At 43.1% G+C, this 16,055-nt stretch overlaps 1 protein-coding gene and 1 long non-coding RNA gene across 6 annotated transcripts in view; both read right to left on the reverse strand.

The window, feature by feature from the left end:
- Nucleotides 1–6,843, reverse strand: part of LOC144577159 (uncharacterized) — a 40,533-nt gene extending 33,690 nt beyond the window's left edge. For both annotated transcript variants that reach the window (XR_013520495.1, XR_013520496.1), the window contains exon 1: nucleotides 1,876–6,843. This is a non-coding gene — a long non-coding RNA (uncharacterized LOC144577159). The remainder of the gene's footprint in view (nucleotides 1–1,875) is intronic.
- The window catches only part of DAB1 (DAB adaptor protein 1), a 1,273,242-nt gene that overhangs the window by 999,549 nt on the left and 257,638 nt on the right, over nucleotides 1–16,055 (reverse strand). The window lies entirely within an intron of this gene.

Here is a 16,055-nt window from a genome sequence, read left to right on the forward strand (position 1 = left end):
GATTCTAAATTGTATGTACAGTGATAATCCAATAAAATTTAAAAATCATAGAAAAATATGGAAAGATGTGCTGAACATTGTCGATAGTTATGCCTCAGTGATGAGACATGTATAGGGAGTTGTAATCTTTCAATATCCTGGCTTTATATATTTTTTGCCTGCTTGTGACTATCCTTGCCCAAATAGTATTATGAATATCCCGAATGAAATGGCAAAAATCACATCATAATTGTCCTTCATCTCTGTTGTCCCCTGACATAAATTCAGTACTGAGCAAATGAGCCTTGCTGATTGAACAGGCAGCATTGTCTCCATTATTACACGAGTTATTTCTATTGCAGATGACCAAGGTGGTGCCTAGAACAGAATACTGTTCAATAAATGTGAGTTTCCTTTCTCATACCCCACTTGCTTTTATGCTTTATTCTAAAATATGAGGCCGAGCACAGTGGCTCACGCCTGTAATCCCATCACTTTGGGAGGCTGAGGCAGGTGATCATCTGAGGTCAGGAGTTTGAGACCAGACCAACATGGAGAAATGCTGTCTATACTAAAAATAATAATAATTTAAAAAAAAAAAAAAGCTAAGCATGGTGGCACATGCTTTTAATCCCAGCTACTCAGGAGGCTGAAGCAGGAGAATCAATTGCTTGAACCTGGGAGGTGGAGGTTGCAGTGAGCTAAGATGGTGCCATTGCATGCCAGCCTGGGCAACAAGAACAAAACTTCATCTAAAAAAAAAAAAAATGTCCAAACTGATAATAAAATAAGTGACTCTGAAGGCCCATTCCATCACTAGCCTTTATGTAACAGCTAACTGCATATTGCATTTGGATCAACTGGCAACAGGCTCTCAGTGACAGGAAGAATCGTCCACAGAGAGAAGTAACTAGCTTCATGTTGGCCACCAGGGATTTGTCAGATCTGAGTACAGAGGTGAGTGAGTTCAAGTCCTACCACCCGCTCTTTGAAAGTTTTCCAGGACCCCTCTGAGAGAGCTCATTCTTGCATTCAAGTCAAAACCCAACCCCTAAAATGAATTGTGGTTTATGGAATATTCTTTTCCTTCTGTAATAGGAAATTAACCTTCATTTTTTTGCTCCTGGACAATGGGACTGTGTTTCGCCTAGCAGGGAGCATTTTCAGGCAATAAGGAAGGGAAAATGGTTTGGCTTCTTCCTCAAGTGAAGTGATTTTATCCTGGCGGCCTATTCTAGTTAGATTTAACTCTTTTTCCATTTACTTATTCAGTATTCATTAGCTGAGCAGCTACCATGCATCAGGCATTGAGGATGCAAAGGTAAATTGTCATTTAGAGCAGAACCCATTTTAGGTAAAGCATCTACATTAAGCAGAGAAGTCAACTGTGTGATTCACTTAGTGACAAGCAATGGCTGCACTTGTCTAGCATATATTTGACAGTGATAGTATAAGACTAGTGGACGTAGCCCAGGTGGCTTTAGAATCAGACAATTCAAATCCCACCTCTGTTTCTTCTTAGGTATCTGAAGGTGTGTCTATTTCCTCATAAAGTGCAATGCCAAGCTGGTGTCAGGATAACTCATCTATGGGTATCACCTAGCAAGCTTAATGCCTGACCAACAAACAGTGGTTAGTGTATGTATTTTTATTGTGATTTCAGTATCTTTAAGAAACCCTGCTACACGTGAGGAAGAAGCATGCACCTTATCAAAGCTGCCTTCAAGAAAGCAAAAGTTTGTATCATAATTAAGTCAGATGATTCTTCATTTTCTCCTTCCACTCATTGCCTTCTCCTACTGGTTACTGATTTTAGTTTCTGTTTTATGACTTCAACTCTGGCCCCTCATCCTCTCAAAGAAGATGGGGAAATATATAAGATAATAATTAACCTACCTTTCTTCTGAGCTTTGTATTCCTAGCCTGTGTTCAACACTTTAACCAACATTTTCTCATTTAATCTTCACGCTGGGCTTGAGGTAGGTATTGTGGTTCTACTTTGCCAAAGAGAAAATGAAGGCTCAGAGAGAATGTGAGACCTGAGGTCATAGAGCTGTTAAGCTGTGGAGCTGGCTTGCAGCCAGATCTGTTTGAATCCAATCCCTGCTCCTACAGCGTAGATGAAGCCTCGTGTCCATTCTCGTTACTCAATTCGGTCATTTGTTGTTCCTCTTTAGGAAGGCAAAACACAGAGAGATAAGTCTTCAAAACTCTCAATCTCTCTGAGTCAAATATATGACACCCAAGATGTACACATTCACTAAATTTGGAGTTCAAAGCAGCCTTGGCCTTCAACATATTAAATAAAACGGAGATCTCAAGAACTTTCATGACCTGTTGAAGCCCACAAAGAAGGCTTGCGGTGGAATAAGAACCAGAAAGAGTCTCTTCTCAAACATAAGAACATCGCCCTTATTTAAAGCCACACTGAAAGATTCAGGAGTAAAATCTGGCCAACATTTTCTGGGTATTGAGTGATGGGAATCCCAGGTGGCCATTGAGCTCACTGGGCAGAGTAGAAGAGGGCCATAGCCTGGGCAAAGAACTACCTGCAAAAGTACCCACATGAATGCTAAATAGCTCTCCTGCAGTCAGGAAGCAAAATCAAACTGAGGTCCTCATGCAACTGAAAAGCAAAGCAGCAAGGACACATGTATGTACCAAAACAAATTAAGAGTCACTGAGCGAGGACCCCAGCACCACTATTCCTGCATCAGAATCTGTCACTGGTCCCACGTCAGCAACTGGAGGCTGGCCCACAGAGAAACTTGAAAATAGAATGTCTTGCAAATGTTTTCTTTCTAAATTCTCCTTGCAGAAGCCTCCTTATTCTTTCATAATTACCACAAAGCAATCCTCAGTCAAGTACTAAAGTAAATTCAAAGCAATTAGACATTATCTACAGTAAGCCCGAAATGTGTTTGCAGTGGTTCTTCGGGAAATGGCTTGGCGTACATTTTCCCCCAGAATAGTGCTATTTGTGTAAGGAAGATGTTCATACCCACAATATAAAACATACGCACACGCACATGTGCACACACACATTTACTATGACAAATGGATGCAACATCTCAAGAGTGAAATACTGTGTTGTGGGTTATAAGCCAAAGCAAGGCAGCCCCGCTCCAGTAAGCACTTATAAATTGTTGTAAAAATATCAAGAAATAGAAGCTTGCCTTGGTAATATAACAGCTGCGGGATTTCAGGACCCAGGACTAGCTTCTAAAAAAGAGAGAGAGAGAGAGAGAGAGAGAGAGAGAGAGAGAGAGAGAGAGAGAGAGAGAGAAAATTAAACAACCAAACCCATTGCTTCAAATATTCTGTTGGATCTCTAGGGTGGTCTTGTGTTTCTAATTAATATTTCCCCCTAATTACAATTGTGATGGCAAGTGTGTTAAACGCAAAACTCACTCCTTTCTTCACCACAGAGCTGTTGGGGGAGAGAAGGCAGGCACTCTAGGAGGAAGGCTGGCCAGCTTCATTGTGATGCAAAAGAATGCAACAATTAAGAATATAATTTTGGGAGATGTCAGCAGCCTAATTACTCATAGGGCTTCCAGCAAATTAAGCAGTAGGTGAATTAGCTCATTTAATGAGATCTAGAGTTTGGAGGCAAGGTGTTTTCCTTTGCATTTGAGAAACAAATTTCCCTACTACATGTTAATAATTTGGGCACCCCGACATGCTATTAGCTCAACAGATTCTGTGAAAGCATAAAGGTCAGTTGCTTAAAAGGATCTGTAAGTCAGTTAAATTGCATTTATCTGCTCCCTGACTACCCTCTCTTTCATCTTCCTTTTCTTTTCTTCCCAAATGTAGTCGTCCAACTTGGAAAACATATAGTTCCATAAAGGGGCTTTGGAAACTACAGCTTTCAGAGCAGGGTTAAAGGAGGCACAGTGGAAACTGCATCGAAAACCTGCTTTAGTATCTGTTTTGAGATTTTTTTTTTTCCCTTATCACGAGGCTGGAGTGCGGTGGCATGATCCTGGCTCACTGCAACCTCCACCTCCCGGGTTCAAGCAATTCTCCTGCCTTGGCCTCCCACGTAGCTGAGATTACAGGTGTACGCCACAACACCTGGCTACTCTGTGAATTTTCAGTAGAGATGGGGTTTCGCCATTTTGACTAGGCTCATCTCGAACTCCTGACCTCAGGTAACCCAACTGCCTCAGTCTCTCAAAGTATTGAGATCACAGTTGTAAGTCACCACACCCAGACTACTTTATTATCTTAATATATCTCTAATTCTTTGTATCTGTATCCATAATGTGGAAAGAATGACACTCATATTACAATTTTTCTATTTACTACACAAATTTCTTTACAAGATGGTATTCCTTGAGGACAGAATATATGTGATATTTATCTCTATATCTTAGCACCTATCACTGTGCCTGGAACATAAAGTTTGTGTCACCCCAAAATTCACACGTTAAAATCCTAACCCCCAAGGTTATGGTATTAGGAGGAGGTAAGGCCTTTGAGAGGTGATTATCATAACACCACCTTCTATGCCTAGAACATAATATATGCTTAATAAATATATTAAAAATTAATAATTCAGGGCTGGGCACAGTGGCTCAAGCCTGTAATCCCAGCACTTTGGGAGGCCAAGGCGGGTGGATCACGAGGTCAAGAGATCAAGACCATCCTGGTCAACATGGTGAAACCTCGTCTCTACTAAAAATACAAAAAATTAGCTGGGCATGGTGGCGCGTGCCTGTAGTCCCAGCTACTTGGGAGGCTGAGGCAGGAGAATTGCTTGAACCCAGGAGGCGGAGGTTGTGGTGAGCCAAGATCGCACTATTGCACTCCAGCCTGGGTAACAAGAGCGACACTTCGTCTCAAAAAAAAAAAAAAAAATTAATAATTCAAAGGAATGAGTGAATAAATAATTGGTGTGAGGATTCAATGAGAAAAAAATATAAAGTTTCCAGTGTGGTTCCTAACTCAGAGTAGACCCTCAAGAAAGAAAAAAAAAAATGGCTGTGAGCATTAGTCACGCTGGAATCTGAGTTAGGCTTTGTGGAGAAGAAGGAGTCAAAGTGTCCTGGAGAGAGTTGTCTTGTGACCTAATGGGGGAGAAAATAAGATGTGTGGACAGTGTTCTTCATGCATCACACAAGCACACAGACTCAAATGCTGTCCAAGACCCAGGGACTCTCAACGTACTCAGAAAGAGTGTGAGCAACCTAAGTGATCACACCATGCATGAGAGACTCTGCAAGGAGCTTCCCATCTGTCAGGATGTTTTATCCTAACGGCCCTATAAGATAGGTGCCATTATCCTTTCTTTTTATAGATGAAGCAACTGAAGCTCAGAGAGATTAACCAACATGGTCAAACTAACACAGTTGATCATACACATTTCTAAGCATTCATTTCTAACCTTTCTGAATGTCAAGTACACTTGACACAGAGGCCAGTATAGGACGTACCAAGCTATCCTGTGACTGTTGCTCAGCTCTGCCCTTGACCTGGGAGCTAAAAGAGAGAGGAAGGGAAGGAATCATCTAGCCTCGATTCTCACTGCTATGGTTTGAATGGCTGTGTGCCTGCAAAATTCACATATTGAAATCCTAACCCCCAAGGTGATGGTATTAGGAGGAGGTGGGCCTTTGTGAAGTCATTGGGTCATGAGGGTAGAGCCTTCTTGATTGGAATTAGTGCTCTTATAAGAAAGACCCCCGAGAGCTCCCCCACCTATTCTACCACTTGAGGACATAGCAAGAATGTGCCATCTATGAGCCAGAAATCGGGCCCTGACAAGACATTGAATCTGCCTTGATCTTGGATTCCCAGCCTTAAGACATATAAGAAATACGTTTCTATTATTTCCAAGCCACACAGTCTACGGTATGTTGTGATAGCAGTTCCTATGGACTAAGACACCCATTCTATCTTCTCTGCACCTTCACTGACAGAGGACCACGTGTTTGTTGCTTTACCTTCTCATCTAATGTTAAATGACCACATTTCAGAAAGTCCTTTGGTTTATGAAACAGAACTGAAGGCTTCCTCTTGTTTGACCTTAACAGGAAAGTGTCTTCCAAAGTCATTTATGAGCCTAATTCCAAAGCCATGTTCTCCCCATGGCTCTCCACAGAGAATGCTCTCTCAAGGGCTGTAGTAACCATTATTATTCAAATTATAATTAGCTATCATTTACTGACTTTTTTCTATGGGCTGGACCCTGGGCCCTACATTCATTGCCTTATTTGATTGTCACCAAAAACTACATGAGAGAGTTAGCAGTATTACTAGATTCGAGGTCAGAGACTTTAAATGAATTGCTTAAGGTCACTCAGCTTGTAAGGGGTAGTGCTGAAATGCTACATCACGTTTTCTGACCCCAGGACCCATGCACTAACTATTCTATATTGCCTTTGTTGAATGGCTCTGATAGTTATAGAAATACTTTTAAAATAGAACTAAAAACTGTCCTGAAACTTCCAACTATCAGGTTTCTTTCTCTGAACTCATAGAGAACAAATCAGCTCTTTTTATAAGATGCTCTTCAGATAATGGGAACTCCAGCTCCCTGCACAGCATCAGCTTTTCCAGCAGACAGTTCTTCTAGCCACACAGACACGTCTGGGTTCTATTTTCTATGATGGTAACTTACGGTTTGTGACTCTATTGTTATTTTTACCTTTTGTGTGAGGTATTTCACTGACATGATCTCACTCAACCCACCATGACGTTATGAAGGTGGTGTTGGTTCCCTAGTTATAGAGAAGAGGAAGCTGGGGCACAAGAAGGTGAAGTTTAGTGTCCAAGGTCAAAGGTTACCAGGTAGCACAGCTGAGATTCCCAAGATTCAAACTGTAGTGTACTGAAAGTTAAGACGTGTGCTCTTTCCAAAGTGGTATGAAATCTTTTTGAATGAATGAATGAATAAGCCATAGTGGGAGAGTGTGGTAAGCACCTTAAGAGAGGTCCAGATCAATGCTAAAGGTGCTCTGCTCTGAAATGGAGATGACTTTTTTCCCACTAAGGCTTCAGTGAGGCAGCGCTAATTACCATTTATATAAGATGCCTGCCTGCCTCTGCTGGAACTCAGAAGTTTTAATTTGCTGGGGAAGGGGATAGGGAGGGAATGGAGAGTGCTGTGAAGTGTTGCCTCCAAAGTGAGAGGGGTTTTTTTTTAACAAAAATAGGAAAACACTGGTAGGTTACTAATGGAGAAGAAGAAAAAGCAACAAAGACAAGGAGTAACTTGGGATGCAATCAAATGCCTGGAGCATCCATTGGGCAGGATTCACTCCTCCTTTCCTTTCTGAGATTGCAATTCAGTTGCTAACCTGAGAGAGAACTGACAATTGGGTTGTCCCTACTAAGCCTGGGTCCAGGTGAGTGCTCAAGAACCCAATCCCACCCAGAAGAGACTTACCTGTGTTAACACTAAAGAAGCCCTGGAGGAGGTCCTGACCACATACACAGGCTGTTGGTTGATTTCAGCTTTGCAGGCAGTGGGTGAGAAAACCAAAAGCTTGTCCTATCCAGACTGAGCTTGCCAGGGAAGTAGAGGCCTGAGGTTACCTAACGAGAGGCAGGCTCCCTGTGTAGTAACCTACACAGGGCATTTACCATCATACAAACCTGAGTACCAATTCTGCCTCCCCACTCATTCTATGGCTGTGTCACCCTGGCAAGTGACTTAACCTCTCTGATCTTAATTTTCTCGTCTATAAAATGGGGGAAATGAACTGTATCTCAGGTTGGGGATTCCAAGGTTTCAGATGACCATTTAGGTAAACTTCCTGGCACATAGTATGTATTCAAGAAGCTCGAGTTTCCTCCCCTTGGGAGAAGACCCCTCACACTGATCTGGGGTGCAGGGTCCTGGTCACCGAGACTTCTTTTCTGCATAAACTTCATCTTGGCATCTAATGAAGTGGAATCCCTCAGGACCAGGTTGCCTCCTTTGATTGCAATTTAAGCACAGCCAGTGCTGATTGGGCTGTTTCACTCCAGAGGTTTCCTGGTAGAAAATTTGAGGGGGGAACCGGGCGCAGTGGCTCACACCTATAATCCCAGCACTTTGGGAGGCCCAGGCAGGTGGATCACGAGGTCAAGAGATCAAGACCATCCTGGTCAACAAGGTAAAACACCGTCTCTACTAAAAATACAAAAAAATTAGCTGGGCATGGTGGTGCGTACCTATAATTGCAGCTACTTGGGAGGCTGAGGCAGGAGAATTGCTTGAACCCAGGAGGCAGAGGGTGTGGTGAGCCAAGATCATGCCATTGCACTCCAGCCTGGGTAACAAAAGCAAAACTCCATCTAAAAAAAAAAAAAAAAAAAGAAAAGAAAGAAAGAAAATTTGAGGGGTTGGGGCGGCAAGGGATTGAGAGAGAGAGGGATGGGGACTTCAGATAGCCAATATTCCTTACGCTTCCAGTTCCTTAACAGCCAAATTACCCTAGACCCTCTTTATCAAGCTAAAGAAATACAAATACCATTTTAGTATCACCAGGCATTCCGAGTACTGGCTTTTGCTGAGGGTAGCTAAAAGGCAAAGCATACCTGGATCCTAGACCAGACCTCAGCAGCCTTAGTTATGGCTCCATCTGTTTCCATATTTCTCAAGAACCCGGTTTCTTCTGCTGGAAGAAGCATTTTCAGAGGTCATCTGAAGTCTACAGGCCTCCCATCTTTGAGGAGAGCACAGACTTTGAAGTCAAGCAGTCCCAGGCTCCAAATCTTAGTTGTGCCCTTTACTAGCTATGTGGCCTTGGACAAGTTACTTAACTCCCCTATGCCTCATAGGGCATACAAAATGGGATACAAAACGGGATAACGATGCTAATACCTCACAGAGAAGGCATGAGGGCTCTATAAGTAAAGTGCTGAGAATGGAGCCTAGTAAGTAATTACGTGACCCCTGCCTGTCGCTAGAGCCCCCACACCCTGATGACAACACCTTCACTTTCTGATCACACTCATCCCAACAAACACATGGAATACTCAAATTACACAAAGATCAAATGAGTGGGGATGATATGCCTGTTTTCCTTTTGATTCAAACAAGTGGAGTGTCCGTCCTTGGCCACACAGTTTAAAGAATGAAGCCAGTACTACGTGCCAAACAGCATGACTCTTAGGGTAAAGTTTTTCCCACCCCACCAAGATGCCCTCACCTCGGAATTTCTCCTGACTGTTTCTTTAAACAGAAAGGTTTTGATGGAAACATAGATTTTGAAGCAGATATCTATGTTTAATGTAGGAAGTTAAGACATTAAGGTATCAAACTTGTGGCTGCCAAATGAACATCTGTACCCCAAACATGGGGCACTAGGGCTGGGAGGCTTAGAGAAGTAATTGCCACAAGTGAGATGCACCAGGACATTGACTTCTTCTGCCTGTTCACTTGATTTCCACTTTGAGCTTCCTCAATCGGCTATTCCCCTCTGTTATATCTTCTCAAGAACATGACTCCAGCTCATTTGAATGAAAATATGTTCACCGTTAGCTCATTAATTTCTGAGACTTTGCATTATTTTTTACACCCACCTCCTTTCTTTTCCTCTCCCTCAAAATTCAAAGGATTAGTGGGAAAAAGACAAATCATGCCCTATTTCTCCCATGATGCGTCAGGACCTGAATCTGTCATTTGTGAGCCTGACCTCATAACTCAGTCCAGCCAAGCTGCAAGGCACCCTGGGAACCCATAGCTGAAAGACTGCAGAGGAAGGAAGCCATGCGCAGGAGTAGCCAGCTGGTCATTTAGCAGAGTGTCTTCTCAGCTCCCAGGAAAGAGGGTCTAAGGGTGATGGTGAACTGGGACTTCGTCTGAATCCAAAATAATGATGCTGCTGATGCAATACCAGAACATATTAAACACTTACTACATGCATATGCCACTATGAGGTAAACTTACAGAGAATAAGTCACTGTTCCTTAATCACACAGGCAGTAAGTAACAGAAATGGGATCAGATTCAAATAAGTTTCATTCTAAAGCCCATGCTCTTCACCAGCAAAGCCCAACTTAATTTAATTTCTCCCCAAGCATAGTAACATCATTTGTTAGGTCCCTCCTTCCCAGTTTAAGTGTTTCACATATATACATTGTTTCTATCCTAACAACAGGTTTGTAAGGAACTGAGCTCAGAGAGGTTAACCCACCCACTGAAAGGCACCCAGTGTTTAAGAGCAGAGGGAGGAGCTGACAGGTCTTTCTGAGCATGAGGTGCTTAAGAGCAGAGGGAGGAGCTGACAGGTCTTTCTGAGCATGACGTGCATGTTCTGTTCACAAGACCTGATGCCTTTCTCCAGGGGTCCAGACTGAGGATAGGACAAGCAGTGTGAGAGGAGGCAGTGGGAAATATGGGGAGTCCATGGGCAGCAGTGTGCCAGTCCCATGTAATCAGGATCAGGGGAGGGGCCCAGAAAGAGGGTGCCATATGATCTGTACTCCAGCAAGACAACCCCAGGAGAAACCCTGGAGAGATCAATGAGGCCAGTCATTCATGCTGGGTGCACACATCAGTGTTTAGGGTCCTCAGATAGATACCCGGCACTCACACCAAGTTGTTTGGACATCAGGAGTCACGGCACTCTTCCAGGCCATACCTGCTACTTAGGGTGGGAGGAGAGGATGAGACGTGGCGTTTGTGGAATAACTACTGTGGCCAAGCAGTGGGCTCTGTATGGAGCCATCGTCAATTCTCACAGCAACTCTGCAACATAGGTTTTGTTACTTTTCTCTCAGGCTTCCCCCTAACTTTCTCCTGCCTACCACAGTGCTTGGCACTTACAAAGAGAATAATAATGTATGAAATTGACTAATTCATTTTCCGTTCTGCTGGTCAGGGAGAAATTAACAGAGGCAGAGGCTGTTAATGAAACATTACATTACCTCCAATGAGTGTAGAATAATTCTGTAAAATACTGACAATCAGTAAAGTTTCTGGTAACCTAAGATTTCAGTCAACTTCTTGTGGATGACATTGCTATGTAGTTTTAATTTGATGAGTTAAATTCAACAAGCATTGACCAATATATACCTCTAGCCAGGCATTGCTCTGGGGATAAAGAATGAAATATGGCTCCTGCCCCTGAGTCACCTCCTGGGCAAGTTGGACTCATGGAGGACAGGAACACCATTGTATGAGCAGCACTGTGACTACAGAAGCACAGCTGATACGGGAGGCCAGCCCAGAGGAGAGGCACAGGAGCAAGCCAGAGACCGGGCATGGTGGCTCGAGCCTGTAATCCCAGCACTTTGGGAGGTCAAGGCAGCTGGATCACTTGAAGTCAAAAGTTCAAGACCAGCCTGGCCAATGGTGGAACCCCATCTCTACTAAAAGTACAAAAAATAGGTGGGCATGGTGGCAGGCACCTGTAATACCAGCTACTTGAGAGACTGAGGCAAGAAAATCACTTGAACCGGAGAGGCGGAGGTGGCAGTGAGCTGAGATCATATCACTGCACTCCAGCCTTGGCAACTGAGCAAGACTGTCTCAAAACCGAACAAAACCAAACCAAACAGAAAGGAGCAGGCCAGAGAATGCTCTCTAGAGCTGCTGATGATGGAAGGGAGACTGGAAGCCCAAGTTGAGAAGGTAAAGTCAAGGGGGACATTCCAGACAGATCTTTGCATAAGCAGATGCAGAGACGCGGAGACCACAGTCAGAGCTTGCTGTACTTGATGACTATCTCTTCCACAAAGTGGGAATTCCTTTTATACTGATTATGAAACTAATACAATAAGGTTGGGTGAAAGAAGCCATACACACACAAAGAATACACACTGGATGATTCCACGTATATACAGTATATAAAGTTCAAAGGTAGATGAACCTAATGCTGTTATAAGACAGTATTGTAGCTACCTTGCCAGGGTGCTGACTGGCAGAGGGCAGGATGGGGCTTCCAGGGTGCCAGAAACCTCTACTTCTTCATATGGGTGCTGGTAACATGGTTGTGTCCACTTGCAGAAACTCATCAAGTTCCGTAGACAGGCCTGGTGCCCTTTTCCATATGTATGTGCTATACTTCAAACTAAATTCTACATCAGTGAAGGAATACAATGCTACTGAAGACTAAGCAATGCGGAGAAAGATGAAGTGGAAAGTCTAATTCTACAACCCAGGAATAAGAAAGAGAAACTTTTGCTCCCTGTACTTCCTCATTCTGGCCCAGAGGAGGGTGATGAGAACTGGCATGCAGGTGTTTATGACATGCCCCAGATCACTTCTCACATAAAGAGGACACTCATGGTTTTCAGAGTGAGCACAGATTCCGTCTGATGGATTCTCTCACTGTGTCCTGTTGTAATCGATCACTGTATGACCTTATCATAATGTAACCGTGCATTTTACATGGAATTTTTAGACTTTGGATCCTTAGGATGATGCCTTACCGTATATCGAGATGCTGTGTTTTCGCTGCTTGATTGGCCTCAGTACTATCATCTACAGCTGCTGCCATGTCCCTACCAAGAACCACTCCATGGCCAGGAAACCAAATTCCACCTCTCAACCCTGATGCAGTTACCTAGGAGGGAAAGGACTACCATATCGTGAACTGCTACCATATGCCAGGTGCCTATGTGGGTTATCTTCCTTCCTCATCACCTCCACACTGCTACGTAAATCTCAGTGTATCTTTTTACGAGCAAGAAAAAACTGAGGTTGACAGAAGTGAAGTAATTTATCCAAGGTCACATAGCCAGGATTGGAAACTTAAAAGCCCAAGCTTTTCCTAGTTTAGTAAGACTAGCCTCACTAAACACTTTCATGAGCACTAACCCTGAAACACAACACATTGAGGATGTTTTCCAGCTATTCCTCCAGTTGCTCCCAGTATTCTTTGCTAGGGTCACAGAATGCATGGGTATTTCAGAGAGGGCTAGAAATCTCCAACCACTCTCTCAGATAATTCAATTTGTCACTCTATTAAAAAGAAAAAAAGATAAAATAATAATACCACTGCTGGCCATGTCCTGAAGGGGAGGAACCCACTGGAGTCTTTCCAATGAGCAGATAATATATTTAAATGCAGTCCATCAGTCAGTAATCTGCTGCCACCCCATCCTCGGAGAGCTGCATTATTGAACACTGTAATTGCCTGGATGGTGTTATTCATTTCTGTAGCTGTTGCTATTAATTAAATATTTTTGTCGAAAACTCCCCATGACATTTCTTGCTGCATTCTTGAATATCTGATAAGATATACAGTCAGTACACTGGCACCCGCTGCATTTGACTGATAGTCTTGTCCTAGTTTCTAACCCTCAAAACGCTAAAGAAATGACACAGTTTTAGTGGAATGAGGACTTCTATTGTTACAGAGTTTGGGGGAGAAGGGGGAGTCCATGAGTCTTAGTGAAATAGATGCAAATGTCACGTTTTAGAGCTCATTGTACTGGCAGAAGCTGGAAATTGGCCTAGACCCTTATTCAAAGGCTTAGCTCATTCCTTAGGTCAAAGAACGCTCAGTTGCACTGGTTTCTGTGATCCCAACCCCAGTGGAAAGAGGCACTTAGTCCTTCATTCATTAATATTTAGCAAGCATCTCCGGAGTTCCTGCAATGCGCCAGGCCCTGTGCTAAGTGCTGAAAACACAGAATTTAAATAATAAAAATAAAATTGACCAAAGAACTCTCTCCTCTTAAAACAGCATAGTCCGTTCGGGAACAGAGGCAAGGCTACTAAAGTAGAAGGCACACTTTAATTCCAGATGTGAACTAACAGTAGCAACAGCTGAGGCTGCGAGGCCTCTGACTATTAAGCCTGGCAGCAAAAGGCAGAGGACAAAGGGAGTAAAGTGTACATAGAGCAAGTTATCCCAGCTGAGACAGAGATGAGATGCTGAGTCTGTCTATATGAGGAACTGAAGGCTGCAGAATCCTGTGGTCCTGCATTGATCTGGATGACATGTACGAGGGTTTTTATTTTATTTTTTCCTTGAAAGAGGAAAGAATCTGAGATCAGAGACCTTGAAGGAAGGACAACAAAGGAAGAGGATGGCACCTGTCAACTTCCCTGTTCCACTTCATTTCTGGTCTGGGTTAGAGGCTGTATGAGCAGAGAAGTGAGGTCAGAAGCTGAGGCCGTTGTGTTTTAAGAGACTAAGAGCACAGAGCACAGGCTAACCTGCTATGAGGCCCAGATGCACAGAGCACTTCTGGGAGTTAGGGAACAAGGCTTACCTCCTTAACTGATCCCAAGAGTGCTCCAGTATCCTAGGACCAGCAGCTTTGGGGCATAGGGAGTAAGCAACTCTGTGTGGATACTAGCCTACTTCTGCTGGGCATTAGTCAGATGGAATAGGCAGGCACATTCAGAGGGCTTCAAGACAGGATACCATCCAACACTGAGGGCAGACAGGATGTGGGTAGCAGACCGACTAGTTTTTATGAGAATAGGTGAGGGTACACCTGGAGATTCTTGTGGGTCGGGACAACTCTGAAGGGTGATGGAATTCTTAGGAGGAAGGAGACTTCAGCTAGAAAAATCTGAATGCAACTATTAACAAGTGAAGCAGACTGGTAATATTTGGGTTGTTTAGTGATTTAAAAAAAGAAAGAAGAGAGACAGGTGGATGAGCATTGGCACATGGAGAGAGGATGTCCTCTGTCAGCAGAACTATTGGAACAGAGCAGTGTGGTACAGTGGAAAGAACACAAAGGTCAGGAGACCTTGTGCTGGTCCCTGCTTTGTTGATAACTGTCTGTGTTTTGCTGAGCAAGTTACCACCCCTCTCTGGGCCTCTGTTGCCCCAGATGCAAATGAAAGACAAAAACAGCAGTTTCCAGCTCCCCCAGGTCCATAATCTCAGATGAGCTACTTCATAGAATTCTCAAGTTTTTAAATGCAAGAACTTCCTAACACCAGATGAGGGTTACACGTGAACATATAACAAAGTGAGAGAAGAGCAAAAAGTTGAGGTTCTCATGGCAACCAGAATTGATAGCTGCTGTGCACTGTTAAAGGGACTTCTCCTGACAGGCTGATGAATAATCCCAAAGTCTACCTACTGTGCCGGAATTGCCAGGGACTCTTTTGGCAAGAAAGCGGGGCACAAAGGTAAGACTAGCCAATCATTTTAATGAGATTTTTAATCAATGCAAAAAAATTTGGCAACATTTTCAATGAAAGGTGTGCAAATAAAAAGGCATCTATCTTTAATGAGGTACTCTATTTATTATTTATGCAATAATAAATGCTAGTTGGTTATTAATAAAATATTGCTGTCATTAATCCTCAATAAATACAGTTAGAGTAATTAGTATTAACATGACACAGAATACTTCATAATGAAAAGGTAATTTTCTCAACGTTAATGGATTATTCAAACAAACCTTTACTCACAGTTAGCAAGATCAAGACCCTCTAGGGAAAAAGGACTAGCGAGTTACAGTGTAACCTTGAAAACTTTGAAAGCTTAAAGACGAAAATGAGGCCAGCAGGGGTCTTTAAATTGCTATTGAGAGCCTCAGGTTTCTCAGAAAAAAAAGGTACAGAAGCCCTACAGACCAAGCACATACACAGATCCAGGATATAACCTAAATTCTACTAAATTTGCTAAGTTGTGTGACCTTGGCAAAGTCATCGAGCTTCTTTGCACCCTAGTTGCTTCATTTGGAAAATGAGGATAGTCCAGGAGCAATGGCTCATTCCTGTAATCCTAGCACTTTGGAAGACTAAGGCAGGTGAATCTCTTGAGACCAGGAATTCGAGACCAGCCTGGCCAACATAGTGAAACCCCATTTCTAATAAAAATACAAAAATTAGCCGGGGGTGTTGGTACACACCTGTAATGCCATCTTCTCAGGAGCCTGAGGCAGGAGAATCTCTTGAACCCAGGAGGTGGAGGTGGCAATGAGCTGAGATTGTGTCATTACACTCCAGCCGGGACAACAGAGTGAGACTCTGTCTCAAAAAAAGACAAATGAGGATAATGATCTTCCCCATTCAGAACTGTAGTGAGGATTAAATGAGATTATGTATTTTTCAAAAACCTAGAGCTATACATAGTGGATGTTTTGAAAATGACAATTCAGGCTAAATCCCATAAGTAAAAAGGTGTATGCCATTAGTATAGCAAAGGAGATCATAAATC

This window comes from Callithrix jacchus, chromosome 7, assembly GCF_049354715.1.
Source record: "Callithrix jacchus isolate 240 chromosome 7, calJac240_pri, whole genome shotgun sequence".
NCBI classification, from domain to species: Eukaryota; Metazoa; Chordata; class Mammalia; order Primates; family Cebidae; genus Callithrix; species Callithrix jacchus.